At 38.0% G+C, this 18,215-nt stretch overlaps 1 protein-coding gene across 8 annotated transcripts in view; it reads right to left on the reverse strand.

The window, feature by feature from the left end:
* The window catches only part of ATP8B (ATPase phospholipid transporting 8B), a 42,546-nt gene extending 26,150 nt beyond the window's left edge, over window positions 1-16,396 (reverse strand). For 5 of the 8 annotated variants that reach the window (XM_076690659.1, XM_076690657.1, XM_076690655.1 and 2 more), the window contains exon 1: window positions 1,733-2,655. The gene's annotated coding sequence lies outside the window, so the exon portion shown is untranslated. Of the gene's footprint in view, window positions 1-1,732; window positions 2,656-16,269 lie in introns of those variants that run through there. The other 3 variants (XM_076690654.1, XM_076690656.1, XM_034340284.2) reach the window with 3 other exon arrangements.
* Between the last annotated feature and the right edge of the window lie 1,819 nt (window positions 16,397-18,215).

The following is an 18,215-nucleotide window of genomic DNA, read 5'->3' on the forward strand; positions in this document are numbered from 1 at the left end:
TGATCGGTGTGCTCGAATTTTGAGCACGTTCTTTCGTTTTCACGGTCCAAGGATCGTCTGGGTAAAGAAAAGAGGACTGGCCAATGAAAAATTTACACATCGGATATTTTTGTACACCGTTCTGCGTAGTCGAAGCTAACAAAGGTACAGTAAAAAGAAGAGCAACGGAAGAATCGACAGAGTACAAGAGGCAAACTGAAACACAGCATTCATTTTCGGAGACGTTTCGATTGCTCGGTTCATGACTCACTTCCTTTTGTATCACAGATGAATAACCATTCTAACTTTATCATCCTAATGAAATTCTGCTTTATGACACGAGTCTAGCGTTAATAATAATTACGTCCATCACTTGGAATAGTTTAACCTTCGGATATGGCGGTCCTTCGAGACAGGGACGATTTAAATTTCATTTCACACCCCTTTTTTATTAATTTCAATTTTCGATTATACCTTGTACTATACAATGTAATAATACCGGGTTCAACGTACAATAGTCCTTGAATCATTTCTGAATTGTTACGGGATATGATTCTTTAATTGCTTTCGCTTACGTATTTTAACCGATTACCCCGTTACCTCATATTTACAATGGCTTCAGCTTTCAATTTTCCACGAAATATGACAAAATATAATAAAGTGTTATCTAAATCATTTTGATTTGATATAATGAGATAACGAATCAACAATCAGATATATTCAACAAGTTTGGAAACGTTTTAAATTTATGTAATGCGCTTGTTATTGGTTAGAATTAATAATGAATGAACTAGGATCTGTGATTGTCCAATTAACTCCTGAAACATTGTACACGAGAAATAGGATAAAGATAGAGATCGAGAGATTAGAGATCATTTCATCGATGAAAAATGCGACCACGTTTCATTTGTTTCACTATGAAAGCTAAAGTACACTCTTCATTTGACGGAAGCTCATTTAGAAAACAGTCGGTACGCATGATGCATACATTCATGATATCATGATTGGCTGACTGCCAAATGTATCCGTACACGGTCCACTTATACTCGAGTTTATCGCATCTTTAGAACGTTTACTACCAGTATTAATTTAAACCTTCTCAACTTCTCCTCCATCATTGACTCCTCCAATTTTAATTCCCTTGTGAAATTTTAAATGCAGCAGAGCAAAGTAAAATGGTGCTTAAATAAAATAAAGTCTCTAAGAAACTTGACGAAGGGTTAATAAAGGATTTATGAGTCCACGTTTGCACGACATTTCTTCTCTATTTGTACTGATAAAATATCCTATTTCCCTGCGTTTTTCTCACAGAAAAAACCCAGGACACCTCGTACTATAGACTGTAATCGAGAGAACTCGTAAACGTCCTGAAAATTACAATTTATGCGTGAAGAAACGTCCATATGGCAAATTATGATTTACGATAACAATACGAGAGTAATGAAAATAAATGACGATCATTTAATCACACTGATAACTTGTCGCGAACTGTTAACGTTTCTCCCTCATCGATCGCACGTTACAATAAACTCTTTTCATTGCTCTCGGCCCTCAGAGATATTGATCCTGACAAATTAAACCGATTATCGTATGCGATGATTCGCGTGCATCGCCACGGATCCATTTAATCGTGAGATGAATCGAGAGATAAATAAAAACGATACGAGAGCATTCCGCGTCATCAATCCATTTATAAGCAAATATAATTTTTTATCGTTCGTTTCGTTTTTCAATAAAAATAGAAGGTAAATACCTTGAAGAGCAGCAGGAGTCATGTTTGAGCATAGCAAAAGTTTCATCTGATTCTTCCACGCGTCGTCGTTAATAATTCTATCCAAAACGGAGGATCGATCGATGATCACGAAAAACGTCACCAGGAATACGAAAATCTTGGAAACACTCGATATGTACTTGTTCGATCACCACTCCACCATCTCACCAGATAATAAAACAGTGTTCGTTCATTGGTCACAGGTAGCCTCTTCCGTAGGGCTTCCGATCAAGGCATTGTTCATTCGATGCGACTTGTAACGGCGAATTGGTCCCAGTGGGTCAAGGTTGCGAGAAATCCTTCACAGCGATCGACCACCTTCGCTCCGAAGATTCAAGGTGTCGGGCAGAAACGAAATCGCCGCGACTTTCGAAACAATCTTACCCTCGAAACTTTCGTGTACGAATGTCGCCGCGTTTCCAGCTCGCGCAACATCCACGACGTTCGCCGCGTTATGAACGAGGTAAATGTTCAGAGACCATGATTGACCTTTGGTTCAATTTTAATTGTTCATCGATCGTGATTAATCCCAGTGGCTGCAGGCTACCGTTTCGTCTTCCTCGCTGACCCCGACGTTCACGAAGGAATTCGTGCTTTTAGAAAAGTGCAAGAATCGCTAACGTAGGCACTAGGCGTCACGGTACGGATCTACTTGCTGTAGAAAGAGAGGCACTTGATCAAACTTGAAGTATGTATACGTATAAGTTATCGAACGGGTTATTGGACGAACGAACGAACCTCCGGTTCGCTTCGATAGGAGAGTATACTCGAAGAGTGCAACTCCGCGTCGCGATACGGTATAGAAGAACCTCGTGTTCCGCGAAAGGAGTAAACCGTTTCAACGTGGGCACCGATCAGAAAGGCCGTCCGGTCGGAAGCTTACGCCATTCTCGACTGACGGGCAAAACCGCGAGGCGGCATTTCTCCATCGGTGCGCGGTCCGATCGAGGAAAATACCTGATGGTGGGAGGAGAATGCCGGCAGAAAACACGAAAGCACCACCGACACGCGAGACCTTTCATTGGAACTTTACGCATTTTTTCCTTATTCTTTTTTTACTCTAATATCCCATTCATGTAATTCTTGATAATATTGATTAATATGAATGTCAGGGTCTAATTAGAAAAATTATAATTATTAACACGTCGATTGATACACGTAGGTACCAATTATCAATTTACCTAATTATTTAATAATATTATAGATCTTCCCATTTTTTACCAATTTATTTCATACACCTCCTTTTCTTAAACTACTTTTTAACCATGTTTCAAATCTTGCATCGTTTGCTATAAAATATTCTATATTTAACTCTACTAAAGCTCTTGATTTCACTGTATATTTAAAAAACCACCCGCATACATACAAATGTTATCTTTGAACTCGTGTATCAAGGAAATATTTTTTATTTTTTCTAACAGAAGAAGTATTCGAACAGAAAACGGCTACGTTAATTTAATAATTGACAATGGAATCACTTAGGTAACAACAGATAATATTAATTAATGCCTCTGATTACGCAGGCTGCATGAAAGGAAGGAAACGTAATGAATAATCATATGTGACCTCGATATCAGAAGAACAAAAGCGTTTCAATTAACTTCTCCATAGGACTCCAAAAGCGTAATCGCAGCTACTTTCAGTTCAGCCCAGTCGCTGAACTAATGAGGATGTGCTTCCGCGAAGAACTTCTACCTAACATGCATTATGTTAAGTAGATTACATCGTTCGAATCTTCCTTTCCTAATTTTACCATCAGATTCTACGAAATTCCGAAATCTTCATCAAGGATTCATCCTTAGCAACATTCATTTAGCTCAAGGTGTTCGACGAATAGCACTCATTTTTACAAGGATATTCGAGAAGAAATTAGGACGAGCATAGTTTCAGGACACTGGATCCTCCAGATGACAATGGCCCGACGATATTCCCGGGGCCGTTTTCTAAACGGACTTGCTAATAGTCCTGGTGACATTTTACAAATGCCAGCTAACGACATTTTCGAAGCAACATACTTTTGTCCTAAATTGTCACGATATGTCAGCGTTCCGTCGATAAATAGTCATCGTCGAAAATTTCTCACCGATCCAGGTAATGGCAACGCGTCCTGTGACGAGGAGGACAGGAAATCAGAAATGTCACTCTGACCCATGTCATCGAAGCGACGTCGAAACGTTTTCATTAAAATCACGACAGTCGAGTAAAATGTATATTAAATCGTTTTCATTTGATTCGCATCTAAGTGAACGGTTCTTGCATTCAAATGATGGAATCTTTTCAGCAACGATAAAAATCGTTGCACAACCATTCCAACTCCCTCAGGAAATATTTGTGTGTCAATATCACAGCTAAACAGCAATTATAGTACACTAATTAATGTTGCTTATCTATTTAACACGTGTGTTTCCATAGCAAATTTCATTGTCGTAAATTAAGAAGAATAAAAAGAAGAAGTGCCCATTGTAATCCTGGGCAAGAATGACTACAGAGATTCTTCAGATTTAATTTTATTATCCTACTTAGATGTCTCTGACGTCATGTAAACTCTATTTACCTGATCAACAAAAAATTTACGATGCTAATGTTCCATCATGATTTTATCATTTCGTTGCTCGAAATATTGTATGAGTAATTAGATATTTATCGTAACATTCTACTCATAAGTAATACTGTAGGATGCCGGCGGAAAAATTATGGCGTTTCCGTCTCGAGAACCGTCCACTAGAACTCGTCATCAGTGAGGCTGACGTGGATGATTCCTTTTTTTTTTTTTTAAATCGTTTTATTGTTTTTGTTAACAATGGTACAAAGATCAGTCCTAAGACTAAGAGAATACAAAAACTAAACGAAAAAGAAATTCAATACAATCTTTGGGGAATCACAGCCTGCTTGCCCGTTACAGAACGAGACTCGGAGGCTAACTCTAAATAGTAGTAATCACATATTCGACTTATAAACTAACATATTGCCAGAGTATATAACGATATACCCCCAAAAAATGAAGTGCGAGGTATCGCTTGACGCAAAAGGAAAAACAAGTACAAAAAGAAGAAAAACCCCACGAATCAATCTTGAACTAACTTAACCTAGCTTAAAAATAGAGGCGGGAGGAATATGTACAAAAAATGCTTATAAACTAAGGAAAAAAGAGAGAAGAGAGACAAGGGGGGAGGAGTAATATACAAGGGGCACGACACCCAGTTGACTCAACTAAATACGCGAAATAAGGGGAAGTAAATGGACACTTATTTAAGGATAGCCACCAGAACTTTTTAAAATTAGTTCGAGAAAAGTCCATCCTTATCTCGATAAGGGACGGCCGCAGAGTATTTAAAGTTGGCACAACCTGGTCTAGTATCCACCAACCAAGTCGAGCGCGATCCGCTTGTCAGCTCTATTACGGCGCCAGTGGTAAAGAATGGCACGTTGTCCGCGTTTTGGATAAGGGCATTATTGTCACAGACGTGGACGGTCTCTGCCCCAGACGCCTGGATTTTATATTCACAGAAGGCCCGTGATGGAGCACTTGCGAGAAAGGATGGAGTTACAGGCGCGACACCTTGCGGACATCACAGAAATGAGGCCCAGACGCCGGGGCGCCATGCTCCGCTCATAACCCCCACAATACTCATATATTACACTAGATTTATCTATTATATATATTGTTTATCAGATATTAGATTCTGTAACACTTACGTCGCCGATAAAACATTCCACTCTCTTTCGCGTGAGTAATTAAATCATAAGGTAACGACCCGGAACCAACGTGGTCGTTTCCGATGTTAAGTAATATTTATGAATAATACGTGAAATGGAGTAAGCAGGATCGCGTGCCAGGTAAACTAATGAACTGTTCGACGAAACGTGCTATCGTCGACTTGGCCCCCGCCTCGTACTTTACGTTCGAGCTTACGTCAGGCATGGACACGCCAAACCCAATAATACATCATCGCAAGATGACACGGCTTTCGTTTTCTTTGTCCGACAGCGTGAATTTGTTTCATTCAATCAGAGGATGAAAATATGCCCGGCATCCGGGTGCTCCCTTGCCAAACCACGTGTCCGAGGATCTTTGAAATATAACTGGGTCAATCGTCAAATAGCGAAGCATGGAGTTTAATTTTAATTTTACATTCTATTTCATTAAAATTTTCTCAAATTTATAGGTATTTTATTTTTTCAAACAGAAAATATAATTCGTTTCTCTCGGAGAAATATTTAACGTAAAATCAACACTTTCGTACGATTCATCGGAAAACATTCGTGCGGCAAACGAATCGTTTACACAAGAAATTAATTAACGCGTTACCGTTTCGAGGAATCGTGGCCCAGTGATCGAGAATGCTTGGCTGTTCTTGATCGTGCGTAAGCATTTCTTGCTTTCAGTTTAATTACTCGTTGGAAGGTATATTAATCTAGCGTCACAGCTTGGTACACATGTACCGGGATCGTATGTCCAATGTATGGAAAACAGAATCGTTTCATAACTGAACACGTTCGGTGTCACGGTAGAGCTAGTTATGCCTAATATGTCACACGATAATATGGATTATGAAAGGTATCAAGAATGTTTTGATTTGCTGTTTTGCACCATTAGCGTGTCGTTTTAAGAATGCTATAATTTTGATTATTAAATCAGACAACCTTTAAAAACTGACACGTCGTTACACTATCATTCTGCATTCCAAAGAATTGAACGGTTAATAAAATTGATGGCAGACCTACATACGTATCCATTGTCCAGAAGTATAATGGACGCCTGTCTTTACCCCTTTTAGAGCCTCGTAACACACGGTGGCCTTGTGAAACGACACAGTCCTCCGTGTGACACATTGCGCCAAAGATAAAGTGACTATTAATCGCGTTATGATTTTCCGAAAGGGCACGATTCACCGGCAAATTGTACCTTAATTCGCGCGCTAATTAGACGAGGAAACGATTGGTATCTGCCGATTGATCGACGAATCATGGACGGGAGCTGCTCTCACGATTAACAACCGTATCTCATCGAGTTCCGTTTAGAAACGTGTTGAACGATGATTGCGTTTTAAGGTCGCAGGTCGACGGAACTAACCCTTTCGTCGAAACGCGAATCTCGCTCGCTATTCACGATTGTCTGCCTGTAAACACCGATTGCCTTCGTTTCCATGCCGGGAACGCTTCCCATTGGAAATTGGGATGAAATAACTGAACTGTACGCGCGCGGTATGGGTCAATACCGGCGCCTTATTAAAACGGACATTGTATTCCGCAGCGCGAGAGCTATACTTTTTGGTATATTTCATCGAATGTTTGGTACCTTTGTTTTACATTATTCAGTCCTTGGAAAATGGACTTGAATATTTCATAGAACAAGCTCTTAGGAAACTGGACGATGCATTTTTGCGGTTTTCTTATCTTTTCATTGTTAATCATTTACGAGCTCAAGTCTAATAAAAAAAAAAAAACCTCAGGATTAGGTCACGCTTAAATCGAATAAACACAGGCTAAGCTAAGTAGAACAGTATCTGTGATTGCTTGCCGCACCCTCTTCTATCTCCGGCCCAACCCTTTTAGTTAGCACAGGGGGTTGCCCCGGTTACATGCTCTTTGCGTCTTTGATGTTGTCACTCGATCCTTTGCAATTTTATATCGAGGCGAATCCGACTGCGCCTTTGTTATTTGCAAGAAACATGCGAATCCATTTCAACGAAACAACGAAAATAGCCTTACCTACATACATACTCTTCGGGAAGTTGAAGGACTGACAGCGTGGACATTTTAATTTTAATTTCAAATCAGAATAATACTTTTCTGTCTCGTGTACGAAAGGTAGCAATCTTTCTCTATTGTTCAACGAGAAAAGACGAGATTCCTAATAGACCTAGATGTTACCTCAATTAATCCGACCGCGAGAGATTAATGGGAACGCGTAAAGATTGAAACGAGCGCACGCTCGTCTGATTTAAATCGACGTTTACTACTGCACGAAATCGGAGAAACGCGCGTGTAAGTACACATCGCGTTTCGATCGTCTCGCATATAAAACGATCTCGAGCCACCGTGAATGCCCATATATTTCCCCTCGATCATTTGCTTATCTACCGATTATCGTTCCAACAGTTTATAAATATCCCGTCTGACCGACGAATCGGTAAACGTTTACGATTCTAGGTTCGCACGAACAAAATTCTCGGAATCGAAACATCGAAAACGTTGATTCGATTCGTGGTAATGCAAATAGAAGCATTCGAAATCGCTGTTAGAGCATGTTACGGGATACCGCAAAACATCGATAAGAAGAGCCAGCATGACGCGACAGGAGTTTTACGTGATTCTCCGGCTATGAGATCATGGAGTAACATACAGGGTGTCCCTTGTATTAATGGTACCGAGTGTACTACTCTTTTTTGAAAAAAGGGGGCATCGTGCAATCAGACTGGACAATTAAAATAAGGTTAATAAAGAGGAGGAAATAAATTACACATAAAAACACAATGCCAATTCTAGCCAATTCACTCAGGAATCTTCGCGCAGATGCCCGGTTATTTTTCAAACTCAAAGTGCAAAAGCCGTGATTGCCTTGTCAAAAGTCTGAATTTATAATCACCGAGTGTCAAGCATTTTAATTATTGTTTACACCGGTCATGGGAAATGATATTTAAATTCTGTTTATGTAATACGCGATACTTGACCACTCGGTCCGAACGACAGACCGTGTTTTTCCCTAGCAGATGCCGCGAGATATTTACGGTGATTCGTTGAAACCGCGACGATTCGATAAGATAAGCCTCGAAAAGAAAATAGAATGATAAGAATTCCCGTGGTATTGTCTGTCGAGTGATTCGAAAAGCATAGCGTAATAACAATGATGCGCGGGATCTCTGACAGACGTTCCATTCAAATACTCCCATTGATAATTTATGACATAATAGATTTATTTATATTCTAAGAATTTCAAACGAAATTTGTATTAATAACGCATCTGCCGGATAGGACACTTCTCAACACGACGCGCGACGCCCTGCTTCCTTTTCGCCTCTTCAGCGTTCAACGAAACGATACGATGCAAACTTGTGCATATTTAAAAAAAAAAAGGATTGACCTGTTTAAAATAATATATCATTACGTGTCATAAGAGAACCGTCAGCTATTCTATAAACGTAGCAACATATCCGGTGGCATTCACAGAACTTGCCATTTCATGGAATCAATAGTGTTATCTAAAAGTAAGACGTTACGTTAATAAATTTATACTTCACGCAACGCAAACCGAATATTTTATGCAAAAATGGAATACGGCAAAAAGTTAACTTAGCAACAACACTTGCCATTCCGAGCGAAGATCACTAATCAGAATGTCGATGATCATTGTGTCACGATGCTTTGTTCTCTCGCATACTAAAGCATCTTGCCGAGGAGTTGAACGTGGCGGCAAGTGCACGAGCACCGAAAAGTAACGGGGTAAGTTGATGAAATAGTGTCACAGAAACGTCTAGTCGTGCGATTATGTAATCCACTATCAGCGTTCGTGAGCAGTTATCGCGAGTCTCGGTTGGCTAATTAATTAATTCCTCCTAGCTAATGATCCCAGTTGGATTTCTGCAAACAAAACCAGGAGGAAGAACGTGCGACAGTGCACGAGTACCAACCACGCAGAACGCGAATGTTCTCTCAGACAGAACGTGCTCTGTAACCAGTCGTTACTAATGGATTCTGCATTGATTCTCATTATCATAAACAGAGTATTTATCAATAGCCGCGTTGTGCAATTTAATGAAATGTCGGGCAAGACCGTTAATAAAAACCAGTTCTTCTTTTTTTTTTCCTTCTCCCTTTTTTAGATTTTCATCAGGGCGTGGATCGACTAATGGAAAAGAAGGAAGTAAACCGAATCGATCCTCGGTTAAGTATACATTTTCCTGACTGTGAAAGCGTAAAAATACCCTGAAGAATAACAGTACCGCGCTCTTCCTTTCGAACCTCTGCAGATGACGTGAATGTCTAGTGTTTACGTCAAACTTTGGACACGTTTTTTATCTGTCCTTCATTCATCCGGTTCTCTTTTCTTATCTTCCATTTTCATATCCATATTTCGAATGAATATACAGTGGGTCACAAAATTATTCGCTCACCGTTTAAAATAGAATACCTTATTTAAAATTGGTCCAAATGACTAGAAGTTTCTCGAGAAGCTATCCAAGTTAATTTGCTAAGATATGTACTTTTGTCGTTTTAAAAAATTACAATTTGTCGAAATCGGGAAAGGTTCGCATAAAAAAGTTGAAAAATTGCCTTTTACTATTTCTTTCCCGATTTCGACAAACTGTAATTTTTTAAAACGACAAAAATACATATCTTAGCAAATTAACTTGTATAGCTTCTCAAGAAATTTCAAGTCATTTGGACCAATTTTAAATGAGGTATTTTGTTTTAAACGGTACGAGGATTGGAATATAAAAATATTTAACACTTTCGATGTCCTCGATTGGTGAAGATCCGATCACGCGCTATCGCATGCTAGATTATCCTTTCGCCCTTTATAATTTACTTTTCTTTTTTTTTTCTTTTTTTCTTTTATTATCGTCCTTCTAGGCGTTTCGTTTGCCGTCTATATGTAATGTTGTCACGAACGTCAGCGAGCCTCGTTATCTTATTCAACCTTGCTTTATGCTACGGTTACGTCGCACCTGTAAAGTTTCGATTCCGATTCCGATTCCGAGGCAAGCTGCGTTAATGTTTCAATAGATCAGCGGTTATCGAAAGCCAGTTTAAAACTATATCGTCGCATCGACATTGTGAAACGCTTTTTTTCTCCTAGACCCTGTGCTTTCATTCTCACGGTCAAGGCGACTTTGATCGGGAAAGATCAATTCAATCCACACTGTTAATATAAATGATACTACCAATTACACTTTGCTTCTATGATTCCATGAATGTTATCTGCATGGAGCGAAGAATGATTGATATTATCGGTGCAATATCGGTTTTAATTTCAGATAAATTTTAAAATCAAAATAAAGCTGCAAGTTTGATAATTTCATTCCTGCCCAACCCTCTTCGATTTCTCTTATTACAAACCTTCGCGCCCCCTCTGTTGATTCGAATAACAATTTAAAAAATGTCATCGCCGACTTGCTCGATTAGACCTCGAAGGCGATTCGAGTGATTAATGTAACATTTCTATCATCCTCGATGAAACTTAACGTGCTTAAGTGGTATTTCTTAACACGTTCATCGTCCCCGAACATCGAGAAATGGCATTTTATTGACTTTCGCGACTCCGTTAAAGGAACGTTAGTTTGAAATCGAAGACTCGAATGATTAATGTAATTTCGTTTATCATCAGTGAAATTTCACGCGTTCGACTAATATTTCCTAACACTTTCGAAGCTACGAGATGCAGGGTTCTTCAAAGGTCAGATGCTCACAGTGCAATGTTTCAATAAATATGTATACTGGGAAATATCGAATATGCAACATTATCGTTTTCTTCTTTCAAAGCTGATTAACGTAACATCGGTATTTTTATGCGTACGGGCATTGAAAATTTATGTGTTCGACCAATAATAATAAAAATTATTATAACGTTAAGAAGCTACTCGAAACTATACGACCAATTAACAGTCGCTGAAATGGTGATGAAAATAGCGTCGAAGATAAACCTTCGAGTCTTCAATAACTTTCTGTCGAGGAAAACGGAAAAGGACTTCGCGAAGTATAACTGTTTCTTACGTAACGAATCTTTATTATACCGTACAAAGACAATAGATTCTCTATTTATGATGGAAATAAGTATGGTCATCAAGTTGTGTTTGTATAGAATATTTCAAGGTGAAAATACAAACTAATATTCCATGCCATTAGGGAATCGGTTCCCAAATGAAAAATGTAGCGAGTTAACTATACGGTGGATATAACGCTAGTTTCTTCTTCGTTTGGCCTTTTGACGATGGTCAAGGTTAGCCGTCGTCTAATCATAAGAAACTGAATAAACCCACGTCAACGATGCATTGTCTAGTTGATATAATAATCGAACGAAACAATGATTTCGATGACTTTCGCGCAGACTTCAAGGATTCGATTCTTCAAGGATGTCACTCGATATTCGAGCAAACCTTAGAATCTGGTATTGATAACGAAGATAATTTGTTTCTGATTCTTCGATGGCCATTTCAAGAGAGTTTTGCGTGACCCTTTTATCTTTAATGAAACACCATTGTGCTTTTCGTACTCGAGTCACGAAACATTCGGGAAAACGAAGCTCAAGGTAACGAAAAATTGACCTTCAAATAGTCTAAGATCACGTGAAAATTTGTATCACAAAATATACTACTTGAAAAATCAAAAATAACATTTTTTAAAAACACATTTGAAGTATCAAATCGTTCGGATAAGAACGGCTTATCTGCCCTTCAATTGACAACTTCATGTTCGTTGATCCCACTTCCACTTTCTTCTTTCCTTTTCTTGATGAACATACAGAATAATAAGCACAATCTAATCTAATTGCAATTGGTAGGAATCAGGGTAATAACTTCTCTTTTGATTCATCACAATGATTACTATCTAGTTACTTAGAATCCTCTCGTGTCATGAAATCGTAACTATCTCTCCAACATTCCCGTGAAAAAAGCGTGACTATTTCGATAAATCACTTTCGTGGTCACCGAGGACACACAGAAAAGCTTAATGAAATGTTCTTGGGTGATTTGGAACAATTGTCTCGAATGATGAATTAACTCTTGCAATTCACAAGGGAGGGGCAGTTAATTTATCTAAAAAAGGCTAGGTGTTACAAAGATTAATAAAGCTCTCTAGAATTTAGCATCGCTGTAAATATAATATTTCGCGAGTCTAGATCAAAACTGACCCGTCTCTATCGGTTGACGATCAACTAGTTAACACCCCCTGGGCTATAACTGACTCGCAAATTTATTTCGACCATATTTTAAATTAAATAAAAAAGATATTTTTAAGTTCATAAAACACCGGAAAAACGATGTACGATTTAACGTAGCAAATTATAAAGCTACAATTTTCCGCGGAATTCATAGTCGATCAATGGAGGGGAAGCGGATAAACCATGGACAATGCGTTACACGGGTACAAGTTGAAAAGCAATCGATTTCGTTGCTGGAAATCGTCGACAACCGGTTTAAATAGGTTGCAGAGTTCGCGGCTATACTTTGCGAATAAGTCACGTGAATGTGTCCATTATTTACGCGTGGGAGGATCGATGTGTGTGACCTGAGGTCACACGTGGAACCATACGATCGTTAACGCAATGTCTTATCAATTCCCAACGATCGGGAATCCGGACGAACGGATAATTAATAGGTGTATCAATTATGGAAACATCGAGTACACTCATCACCCTTAACGACCTCTTCTGATTTATTCAAGATAAATGGAGCAAAATTGCTATTGATATCTCATTTATTTTAAATTAATGAATAGATCAAAAGACATAGGTACATTACCATGATAACACGCGACGAAGTTAAAAGGGTACATCTACCTAGAAGGATCAGAGAAACGTGCATTTTTCACAATTTTGTTTGATAAAAATCGTTCTAACAAATTTTTAATACATTTCTAATGTGAAAGAAATCATAGGAGAGAAGCGCAGGGCCGACCCTGAGATATCGGGAGTTCGTGGCCCTTCACATATATGACATAAAATAAAGAACCTCAAATAAAATTTATAAAATTAACATTAAAGCTTGTGTAACTAATTTAGATTTGCATTTACATCGATTAATATTCAAATAAACATTACTCTTCTTGCATTCTTAGACGCAAAATCATCTTTTGGAAGCCCTGGATCTTGGGAGGCCCTAGGCCCAGGGCCGGCCCTGTAAAAGCGTGTCTATTTTCAGAAGAACAATCAAATCAAGCGATAATTAAAATTTACTTCTCGATATTTGATTTTTCTTATCGGTTACGAGTCGTATCGAGACCTGTGATTACCAGCATTCCTGATAACGATAAGAACCGACGTGGGAGTGAGGCTCAAGTGGTGGATGATTCAGGAAAAATTACAAATAATAATTGCCCGCATGTATTGCGAAGCATCGAGAAATACAAGGAGATTTACATAACGCGAATTATACATTCGAACAAGTGAAAACGAACATAACGTTTCCGAGTCCAAGGTCGATCGACGCGGACTTTGAAGGAGAAAGGATCTCCTTCGCGAGTTCTTCCAGCGGATTCGAACGTGTAAATACCGAACGCGGTGACAAAATGGCTCGTTTTTCTATTTGAAATTATGAAAAATTGATAGAAAAATCAATCTAATTAATCTTTTTTGATTCATTGTACATACATACAAGATTCTACTACCATTTAGTTTGTGCATTTAATATACAATACGAATATGACTTGATATTGCAAGGCAAAGGGTTAACTGATCACCTATGATGCATGTTGCGACGATCGAACATGTCGCTTGCGATTCAATTGATTCGTTGTTGAGATCGACGAACGAGAACGTATACAGTTTCTTTTCTTCTATCTAGCAATTGCTTTTAAAAACGAGAATATAAAACGTTTATTGCAGATACATTCAGAATAATTTATTGAAGTGGTTAGGTAAAGATTTAAACGTGTTTGCTTAAATCATTCGCGATTCATCGATTTGCTTGATACGACATTTATTTGACTGGCCACGGTTATGATGAACGCTTCACAGTGCTACCTTTTCAGGCACCAATCAATGGGAATCTTTAGCGTTTGCCCGAGCATTAACTGGTAGACAAGCACAACGAGCAGATGCGACGTTAACTTACGTAATTCCTGAATGAACGACAACGAGAACGTGGCCTCACTCTCGGCCAACAAACGCATCGACTTTCCCTTAAAAAATTCCAACTCTCTATCTTTCTTTCACCGATCCACGGTACCTTCTATTTTCTCGTCTTTTCAATTTTATTAAGAGCGTTAAGATTACGATAATTTTCAAATTCGAGGTAAAAGATTCTAAGACATGAAGAGGAAAAATCTCGGGTGACAAGAAATGAAGCTCAGACACAAGGAAAGTGTGATTCACGCTTGCCATTATGTAAAACCTACTCGAGAATCATTTCGATGCGTTACGCGTAAATTGCCGGATCCTGATACATATTCTATCGACTAAACGTAAAACACGCGTACGAACACGGATTGTGCTTAGGTTATGCGTGCTGCGTTTTCTGTACAGTTCGATCACCTTTCTCCCTTTCGCAACGATTGTATAATGGCTTCAAGCAGTTACAAGAAGTTCGCTGGTTTCGAAAAGTTGCGAATAATTTTGCATTTGTTCGAAAATCAGGATGTACTGAACGAGCAATTTAAATTTTGGCTCCTTTTACGAGGACACCTTGTGCGCATGCGCGCAGCTTGCGTATATATTTCGGCATGCACCTCAAAGAGTCAGTGTGACTGCACCTATGATACAGTATACTTTAAATGGATTCCTGTATCTTGATTTTGTAATTTATCTCATGATACACTACGCAAACGACAAAGAAAAATTATGACACGATATTAATGCAATGATTTCATTTTAAACAGCTTCTCCGAACATTAGTGTTTGTTTGAATCTGTTCCTACGTCTATACATCTGACTCTCACATCCTCTTATCGATAACACCGGCATTCTTTTCACATTAACTCAGCGGCAAATGTTAATATGTAGTTTTAGATATAACAAATTCTTATGATAAAACGATACCCTATTTCAACAGCTGATTAAGATAATTAATTTAAAGAAACTCAACACTTCGTATGTAACTTTAGAACACCGGCATCTTTGAATTTATTGCACGTCAAAATTAAATTCTCTATCAGTCTTTCGTTTTAACGCTATGAAAATGCAGAAAAGAGCATTGACCGTTCAAAGTGTTGCTTTAACTGTTCGCTCAGAATCTGTTCCTAAACGATAATTAAATATTTAATCCGTCAAGATGCCTAGTTTTCCCGATTTGAGTGAATAAGCTAACGTGAAACGCATACAACAATTACATACGAGATGTTAAATGCACTAGCGAGTACTCGAACGGTAGGTCATCGCAGGTTTCTCAGCAAAAAACCTGTTGCTTCGCTTACGTTGTCACGAAGTTCGTCGTTAAACTTACAAGAATAATGCCAATCGAATTTCGGCGATTGATCAGCTACAGACCGATATATTTCGATACGATTTACGTACGACGGTAGAAGAAAAATGAACATTTAATTATATTGCACAATTTAAAATCTCAACCGTCAGGAACGTTCTCGTTGAAAATCTTTAAAAAATGACACTATATTGAGTAATGAAAGCCTGTGTTACGTACGAAAACGTATATGAAACGTAAACAGGTAAGTAGATCTACCGGAAGCGAAATAACATCTTTGTAAAGATTTCACCAATATCTTCAAACACAGTCAGACGGTAATTGACGGAAAGGCATATACTTGTAATCGTCAATCATCGTGTACAAAGTCCTTAGCGTTGAATTGTACTTATTCAATTTTTCTATATAGAATCTTATGTGTTTTACTAAATATACACTTACCAAAAATCGCTAATCCCCAATGTAGCACAACAAACACTCGGCAAAAATGATAGAGACGACATAACCCGCGCACTGAACTAAACCGGCCATATTGTTTACTGGAACAGCATTTGGCCGTATGCCTGCTTTCACTGTTTTGCGGATCTCTCGTGAAAACGACGAGAGTGCACTCTATCGTTAACCTGGGTTAACTTTGGACGTTGCTTTGGTAACATCTCTAAAGTATACGGATAACTGTATTAATAAAGACGTTTACTCTACCGACTTTACGTATTTTAATTATGAACTATATGTAGAATAGACCAGATACACCGACGAGATACTGTTAAAGACTGCCATCCTTATAGGAGGTTGCGGCTTCAGAAAAATTCGACATTTTCTTACGTCCTCTAGAATATATTGCGGCCATAGTAAGAAACAGAACCTGAATCAATGAGTTTACCAACGAAGAGTGTCGGTGCTGCACTGTATCATGAGATATGAGATGATATATTATCTGGTCGATGCTATTATTATCTCTTCGGTGATTCGAGTTAAATTCGTTTTACAAACCTTTCGGAGATACTTTTTAAGACGTAAAATATTTGAAAAAAGGTAACTTAATAACTCTCTTTAGTTCATTGGAAATTATTTTTTTAATAAATTACGAACTGTAGTTCTAAGTTTAAGGTAAACGAATATTCATTTCGAAAAAATGATGAATAGAAAAAAAAAATTAGAAAAAAGATGATTTTCTTCTAATTTCATTTAGAAATCATTTAGAAATAAAAATTAATAAAAAAATATTACATAGGTTCTGTAGGATATAGTCATAATAATAATAATAATATAATGAGTAACAGGTGTCGAAAAGAAAAGAAATGTATTTCAATAAAATTTTGCATTTAATAGTAATGGTTATAATGTGCCGGTTGGCGGACATACATTGGGGGTGGGAATGAGAAAAACAAGGTATGATTGGCAGGACGCCTGTGAGAGAGAAAGAAGATGTTTGTGAGAGAGAGAAAAAGCGAGGTACGAATGATTGGTAATGAGCGAGAGCCATTATTCCATGTTTGATTGCGAGTCGACCAACATACGGTGCGATTGATAGTAAAAATTGTAAAAGTAGCTAAGTCGCGGTATTTTCAATGTTAGATTTTTATTCTACTAAAAAATAAATATCTAAAATTACCACAATAAAGTCCACTACTTGACACAGTCTGCGACCCTTCGAAATATTCGAGGTCTGTTTTCTGTTACAAAGTCTTGCCACAAAACCTTGAAAAAGAAAGGACAGTCATTGATGGGGTCATAATGGGGTATGCGCAGGCAGCGACGCACTCAGAATTTCTTCTTGGAGGGAGCTAAGTTGAACGAATAAAAATATTTTTAGTACAAAAAACAGTGTTATTAACATGTTATTAACATGTTACATAAACAGTAACACTAATTTAATTAGGAACAGATTTTAGAAAATTTTTCTACTGTTTTCTTTCCTTTTTCTTTGGGGGATGCTAGAGCCCCTTGGCCCCCCTTGAGTGCGCCAGCGTCAGCGCGGGATATGCAAGAACGCGAGCTTTCAAACGTTTGGGACGTTCGACTCTGTTCACCACATGGTAGAATAAGGGAATACACTATGCGCTTAGTATGTCATTCTCTGTTAAAAATGCTTACATCCGCTACCTGTGAAAAAAGTAAAAATGAGTCTCTGTTAATAGTTAAATAATATTTTTGGTTTAAGAATCATTATTTTATAAATATAACAGTAATTTTCGAATTATTTTTTATTTAATTATTGTATTTTTTCAGAACGTTACATATCAAATATTCTTATTCTTGATATATTTATATAGTATCGATTATTACAATAATTGTATTATTGTATTACAATAAGAATGTAATACAATTATACGATAAAATATAATTGTTTTCCAAGCAGCACCGACGAGATAATTATTGTACTG

The sequence above is a fragment of the Osmia lignaria genome, chromosome 10 (assembly GCF_051020975.1).
Source record: "Osmia lignaria lignaria isolate PbOS001 chromosome 10, iyOsmLign1, whole genome shotgun sequence".
Taxonomy (NCBI): domain Eukaryota; kingdom Metazoa; phylum Arthropoda; class Insecta; order Hymenoptera; family Megachilidae; genus Osmia; species Osmia lignaria.